The sequence below is a fragment of the Paroedura picta genome, chromosome 1, assembly GCF_049243985.1.
Source record: "Paroedura picta isolate Pp20150507F chromosome 1, Ppicta_v3.0, whole genome shotgun sequence".
Classification (NCBI taxonomy): Eukaryota; Metazoa; Chordata; class Lepidosauria; order Squamata; family Gekkonidae; genus Paroedura; species Paroedura picta.
In genome coordinates this window covers 478194-485298 of record NC_135369.1, presented here as the reverse complement: position 1 = coordinate 485298, position 7105 = coordinate 478194, and positions in this window count along the sequence as shown.

Sequence of the window (7105 nt, the reverse complement as noted above, 5' to 3'; positions counted from 1 at the left end):
GGCCCCAGAGTCACATCACCAACGCTCAGCCTTCAGGCTCTCCATCGGAAGAGAAGAAACTGAAAAGTGCCCTGCTGGATCAGGTCCACCCAGTCCAGTCTATCCTGTCTCAGATACTGGCCAACCAGTGGCTCTGGAGCACCAACAAGGGCACCAAGGCGAAGGCCTCCCCCACAGTTTTCCTCTTGCCCCTCGGATCCAGAGGTTGACTGCCTTTAGTCAAGGTGGGTAGTAGCCACTGATGGATGCGGTTGTCAAGGCAAGAGATGTTCAAAGGCCATTGGCCATTGCCCGCCCCTGCATGGCAACCCTGGGCTTCCTTCGTGGTCTCTCTTCCAAGGCTCACAAGCCCTCTCCTCACATAAAGCACCACTCCAACCTTTGCTGTTTCTTTTGAACAAGCCACATCCATCCATTTCATGACTCAAACATATCTTTTCCCGATCAGTGGGAGGGTAGTTGAAGTCACCCATTAGTACAAGATGTTCCACTTCAGTCACCTCATCCATTCCATTTTGAGATCTTCCTCAAGGGTTTGACAGTGTGTATGATAGTCCCCCCCCCCCATACACACAAACACACACTTTTAAGTAACCCTTAGAGCCCGGCATTTCCCCATTCCACTATATTTCTGAACTGTCCACAATTTTTCTGAACTCCAATTATGCACCAATCACTCTGTCTCCATGACCTTGTCTCAGGAACTTCTTGCATTAGCATTTGGGCATGTCTACTTTTCGCTCCCTCTAAGGTTGTTCTGCCTAAATTGGCCCCTTTGATCCCCGCAAATGACCCTCCTTTCCTAAGGACTCGGTCCGGAATTTGGTCCAGCGCATGGTGCTGCAGCCAGGGTCTCCGCTGCCACCAGCCCAACCGTATCAGCTGCCTACAGCTGCCCCCAGGCTGGGGCCTCCACATGTCATGTGGAAACTCTCAACACCCCCCTGGGGCAATCTGAGTCCTTTGTTCTTCCATATGGCCTCATTGAGGCACTGGTGGTATTTGTGAACTTGATTAACAAAGTCCTGCATGGCCTCCTCTTCAAGGGGGTGCTAGTTGGATGATGTTTGGATTTACTCTAAGATGGTGGGGGATCGTATACAGGCGGTGCCGGCTGTCCTAACGCATCCAAGTGAAAACCATCTCTTTACCAAACTGTCTGAGCGTGAGTTTCATAAAGCAAAGATGGACTTCTTAGGGGACCGCATCTCCAGCTTAGGGCTGGAAATGGACCTGGCCAAGCGGTAGGACATGCTGGAATTGCCCCCACCCCTCTAAAAATGAAGAGGCAACGACAGAGTTTCCTCAGTTTTGCAAAGATCTATACAGATTTCCTGGCCAGCACTGCCCAGGTAGCCCTCCACTTGGTGGATCTGCAAAAGACGAAGGGGGGGGGGAGTGAGGGTGTGCGGAAACCAGGGGTGAAGCTGGAGTGGATTAGCGAGTGCCAGCAGGGGTGGTTCATGTGGGAAGCCATGCTCAGCCACGCCAGACATACAGAGCAACTCATTGTCCAAGTGGACTCCAGCAACATGTTTTGGGGGCGGTGTGGTTACAGTTGCTTGCGCCCCTGAGCCTACCCATCTAAAAAAAATTAACAACACTGAGAAGAACTGGGCAATTTGGGGTAAAGAGGCAGCAACAATAAAGCTGGCCACTTCGGGGACCATAAAGTGATACTGTGGCAGGGGGTGGAGGGAGGCTTGAGCTGTTCACTTCTCAGTCTCCTCTTGCAAGGGAAATCCTGCTCAATGTGGCAAAATCATTTCAAAGGTTTTCTGGAACTCCCTAGCTTCCTCCATGATCCAGCGTATGTTGGCAATTTGATCTCTAGTTCCTCTGCCGCTTCGAAATCCTGCCTGTACTTCTGGAAGTTCTTGGTCCACATATTGCTGGAGCCTAGCTTGTAGGATTTTGAGCATAACTTTGCTCAAAGTACAGAAGTACAGGCAGGATTTCGAAGAGGCAGAGGAACTAGAGATCAAATTGCCAACATATGCTGGATCATGGAGAAAGCTAGGGAGTTCCAGAAGAACATCTACTTCTGCTTCATTGACTATGCTAAAGCCTTTGATTGTGTGGAGTACAACAAATTGTGGCAAGTTCTTAAAGAGATGGGAATACCAGAGCATCTTATTTGTCTCTTGAGAAACCTATATAGAGGTCAAGAAGCAACAGTGAGAACCGAGCATGGAATCACTGATTGGTTCAAAATTGAGAAAGGAGTTCGGCAAGGCTGTATACTGTCGCCTTGCCTATTTAACTTGCATGCGGAGCACATCATGAGAAAGTCAGGATTAGAGGAGTCACAAATTGGGATCAAGATTGCAGGGAGAAATATCAACAACCTCAGATATGCAGATGATACCACTCTAATGGCAGAAAGTGAAGAGGAACTAAAGAGCCTGTTGATGCGGGTGAAGGAGGAGAGTGCAAAAGTTGGCTTGAAACTCAACATCAAGAAAACGAAGATCATGGCATCCGGCCCTATCAGTTCCTGGCAAATAGATGGGGAAGAAATGGAGGTAGTGACAGATTTTATTTTTCTGGGCTCCAAGATCACTGCAGATGGGGACTGCAGCAAAGAAATTAAAAGACGCTTGCTCCTGGGGAGGAAAGCTATGGCAAATCTAGACAGCATCCTAAAAAGCAGAGACATCACCCTGCCAACAAAAGTGCGTTTAGTCAAGGTTATGGTATTCCCAGTTGCAATGTATGGCTGTGAAAGTTGGACCATAAGGAAGGCCGAGTGTCAAAGAATTGAGGCTTTTGAACTCTGGTGCTGGAGAAGACTCTTGCGAGTCCCTTGGACTGCAAGGCGAACAAACCGGTCAGTCCTAGAGGAGATCAACCCTAACTGCTCCTTAGAAGGCCAGATCCTGAAGATGAAACTCAAATACTTTGGCCACCTCATGAGAAGGAAGGACTCCCTGGAGAAGAGCCTGATGTTGGGAGTGATTGAGGGCAAAAGAAGAAGGGGACGACAGAGAATGAGGTGGCTGGATAGAGCCACTGAAGCCGTCGGTGCAAACTTAAATGGACTCCGGGGAATGGGAGAGGACAGGAAGGCCTGGGGGATCATTGCCCATGGGGTCGCGATGGTTTGGACACGACTTCGCACCTAACAACAACAAAGCTTGTAGGGTTTTGAGCATAACTTTGCTAGCATGAGAGATGAGTGCAATGGTGCGGTAGTTTGAACATTCTTTGGCATTGCCCTTCTTTGGGATTGGAATGTAAACTGACCTTTTCCAATCCTGTGGCCCTTGTTGAGTTTTCCGAATTTGCCTCTTAGCTGTGGGCAAGTGACTCCTTGTGTGGTGGTGGACCTGTTTTCAAAACAAGCGCACTTCGCTTCTGCTCCATCAGTTCACTGCCTGGTCACATTGTTTGTCTAGCACATCTTCAGGTGACCTGGGCAAGTCACCAAGATCATTTTGGATTTAGTCTCCAGTTTGTTGCCGGCTTCTGACAGGAGTTCCTGAAGCTGTTGTGGGTGGAACAAGGGTTTTCCTCTGGCCTTCATCCTTAGACTCATGGCCGGACCCAACACGAGAATCAAATCCTGGAACTGCTCTTTCCAGCAGGAGGACTGGACCAACTGCTCCCTTTGGCTGAGTTTGTGTATAACAATGTGCTCCATCCTAGTCCCCGAATGTCTCCCTTCTAGGTGATGTGTGGGATGGGCATTCCTCCCCTCCCCTCATGGCAGCCGGCAGCAGACAAGAGCTTGGGCTTCCCAGATCCAACAGTCGGAGCCCAAACTGATTGTCTCCCTGACCACAGCAAAGGATGCTTACAAGGAGCAGGCTGGCGAGAGGTAAAGAAGGGGGAGGAGGAGCACCAGATGTTAAGAAGGTCTGTAGGTGAGGAAATACACGTGTCTGAGCAGCCGAGTTCGGCTGACAGTCTTTGGGTCAAAATGAGCAGGAAATAATGATATTAGGGTGGGGCTCTGCTACATGAGATGCTCCCAGGCCACATTACAAAGATGGTTGTAATTACTATAATGGTTGTAATCACTATATATTGCGTTCAGGGGATTGCTGTGGCTAAAGCTTACCTTGATTTCAATGAGACTTTTGATAAATTTCCCCATGATGTTCTTATTGACAAGTTGGTAAAATGCGGTATGGATCCTGTTACTGACAGGTGGATTGAGAACTGGTTGACAGATCACACCCAAAGGGTGGTTGTAAAGGGTTTGTCATCTTGGAGAGGGGTGACGCGTGGAGGGCCTCCGGGATCTGTCCTGTGGGGTTCAACACATTCATAAATGATTTGGATGAAGGAATAGAGAAGGTACTTATTCAATTTGCAGATGACCCTAAACCGTGAGCGGTAAAAACACACCAGAAGGCAGAATCAGAAGACAGGATGATCTTGACAGGCTGGAAAACTGGGCTAGAATGCATATAATGAATTTCAATAGTGATAAATGTAAAGTTCTTAATTTAGGTAGGAAAACTCAAGTACATCACTATAGGATGGGGGGGGGAGGACTTGTCTTGGCAGGAGAACATATGGAAAGGATCTGGGGGTCTTAGTAGACCAGGCACTGAACATGAGTCAGCAGTAGGACTCCACTTAGAGCGGAGGTCCCCAATCGCCGGGCCGCGGCTCCCTCTCCCCGCCCCCCCCCCCCGCAGTAAGAAATTTCCCAGGCCGCAAGCAGATCGGCCGCAAAAGTGGCCCGGCAAGCTTCGTTTTGTGTGTGTGTGTGTGGGGGGAGGGAAGCAGGTCTATGCACACGCATTTGTGCCATGCGCGACCACAAATGCGCATGTGCATGCACAGCCCGCACAATCACCCTCTCCACCACCGCCGGTCCGCAGCCTTAGGAAGGTTGCAGACCATTGGCTTAGAAGTCAACCAGGATGTTGGGCTTTATTAAAAGAAGTCCAGTATCCAGATCATGGGAGGTGATGTTCCTGTTTTACTCCTCTCTGACTAGACTTCACTTGGAGTCCTGTGTTCAGTTTTGGGCACCACAATTGCAGAAAGGTGTAGAGAAAATGGAGCTTGTCCAGAGGAGGGCAACAAAGATGGTGAGGGGGAATGGCTGAGGTCTGTTTAGCTTGGAGAGAAGACTAAGACATGATATCATAACCATCTTCAAGGACTTGAAGGGCTATCATATAGAAGATTAATATAATTATTTATTTATATTTATATCCCGCCATTCACGGCAAGCCATTTCGCGGCGGGTTATAATGCAAAGCTGCACATTAAAACATTTAAGTATTTGAAAGGTTGTCATTTGGAGGAGGGCAGGATGCTGTTTCTATTGGCTGCAGAGGAGAGGACACGCAGTAATGGGTTTAAACTTCAAGTACAACGATATAGGCTAGATATCAGGAAAAAGTTTTTCACAGTCAGAGTAGTTCAGCAGTGGAATAGGCTGCCTAAGGAGGTGGTGAGCTCCCCCTCACTGGCAGTCTTCAAGCAAAGGTTGGATACACACTTTTCTTGGATGCTTTAGGATGCTTAGGGCTGATCCTGCGTTGAGCAGGGGGTTGGACTAGAGGGCCTGTATGGCCCCTTCCAACTCTATGATTCTATGATTCTATGATTCTATGAATAGGCTGCCTAAGGAGGTGGTCAGCTCCCCCTCACTGGCAGTCGTCAAGCAAAGGTTGGATACACACTTTTCTTGGATGCTTTAGGATGCTTAGGGCTGATCCCGCGTTGAGCAGTGGGTTGGACTAGATGGCCTGTATGGCCCCTTCCAACTCTATGATTCTATGATTCTATGATTCTACATACAACATGCACATTAAAATACCCATTAATGGAGCAGAGCTATTTTATGTTGCCCTGGAGGGTCAGATCAGAACCAATGGGTTGAAATAAATTAAATTAATTTTAATTAATTAATTAATTACAATCCAATAAAACAAAACAAATAAAACAAAACAACAACAAAACAATAAAACAAATAAACAAATGAATAAATGAATAAATAATTTAAAAGAATTTTCAGCTAAACATCTGGAAGAAATTCCTGACAGTGTGACAGTGTTTGCCTCTTGTGGCCCTTCCTTGCATGCCCAGGGGATTGCTGATTGCCACTGTGGGATGGGAGGGGAATTTCTTCCAGGCCAGGCTGGATTCTGGATATTTGGAGAGTGGATGGGATCACTTGGACATGAAATTAGGGTCACTGTAGGTAGGCAGGTAGCTGTGAGTGTCCTGCATAGTGCAGGGGGTTGGACTAGATGACCCAGGAGGTCCCTTCCAACTCTATTATTCTATGATTCTAAATTCTGTCTAACCATCCGGAATAAGTTCCTGACAGCCAGAGCGGTTCCTCAGTGGAACAGGCTTCCTCGGGAGGGGGTGGGTTCTCCATCTTTGGAAATTTTTAAGCAGAGGCTGGAGAGCTATCTGACGGAGAGGCTGATTCTGTGAAGGCTCAAGGGGGTGGCAGGTGACAGTGGAGGAGCGAGAGGGTTGGGAGTGTCCTGCACAGTGCAGGGGGTTGGACTAGATGGCCCACGAGGACCCTTCCCACTCTGATTCTATGATTCCCTGCCCTGCTGGGTCTGGGAACTGCTGTTGCCCTAAGGGGCCATGGGTGCCCGCTGAGATGCTGGCAAAAGACTGCCCCTTTTGCCCACAAGGAGTCTTTGTGCCAGACCTTTTGGCCCTGGGAGGGCTGTGGGTGAGGGGCCGATAATGGACCATTTGGTTAGGATTTCAGTCCTAGCAATGACCCCCATGAAGCTGAGTTTGTTATTTCTTCAATGAAGAGATTTTCCTCAAATGAAGTCTGCTTACTGGGAGCAATCGATGGAGCTTCACTCCTCCCTTCTCTCATCCCCACATGGATTGCACTCCTGAGCATTTCCCTCATTCTCACTATGGGATGTCAGAAGGGCAGCAGTTGTGAAGCTGGCGGTGGGCCTGGCCGAGCCCCCCTTTCTCCTGTGTCCATTGTGGGGGAAAGGTCTGAGGACTCTTCTAATGCCCACCAGGAGGTGCTGGCAGGAAGAGTTTGGGACCCGTGTCGGTTGCTGTGTCCATGCACGGGGTTTTGGATTGTGCAGGGCAGTTGTAGCCACAGCTCTGTCCCAGCCAAGAGATCCCTCCGCAGTGGAATGTC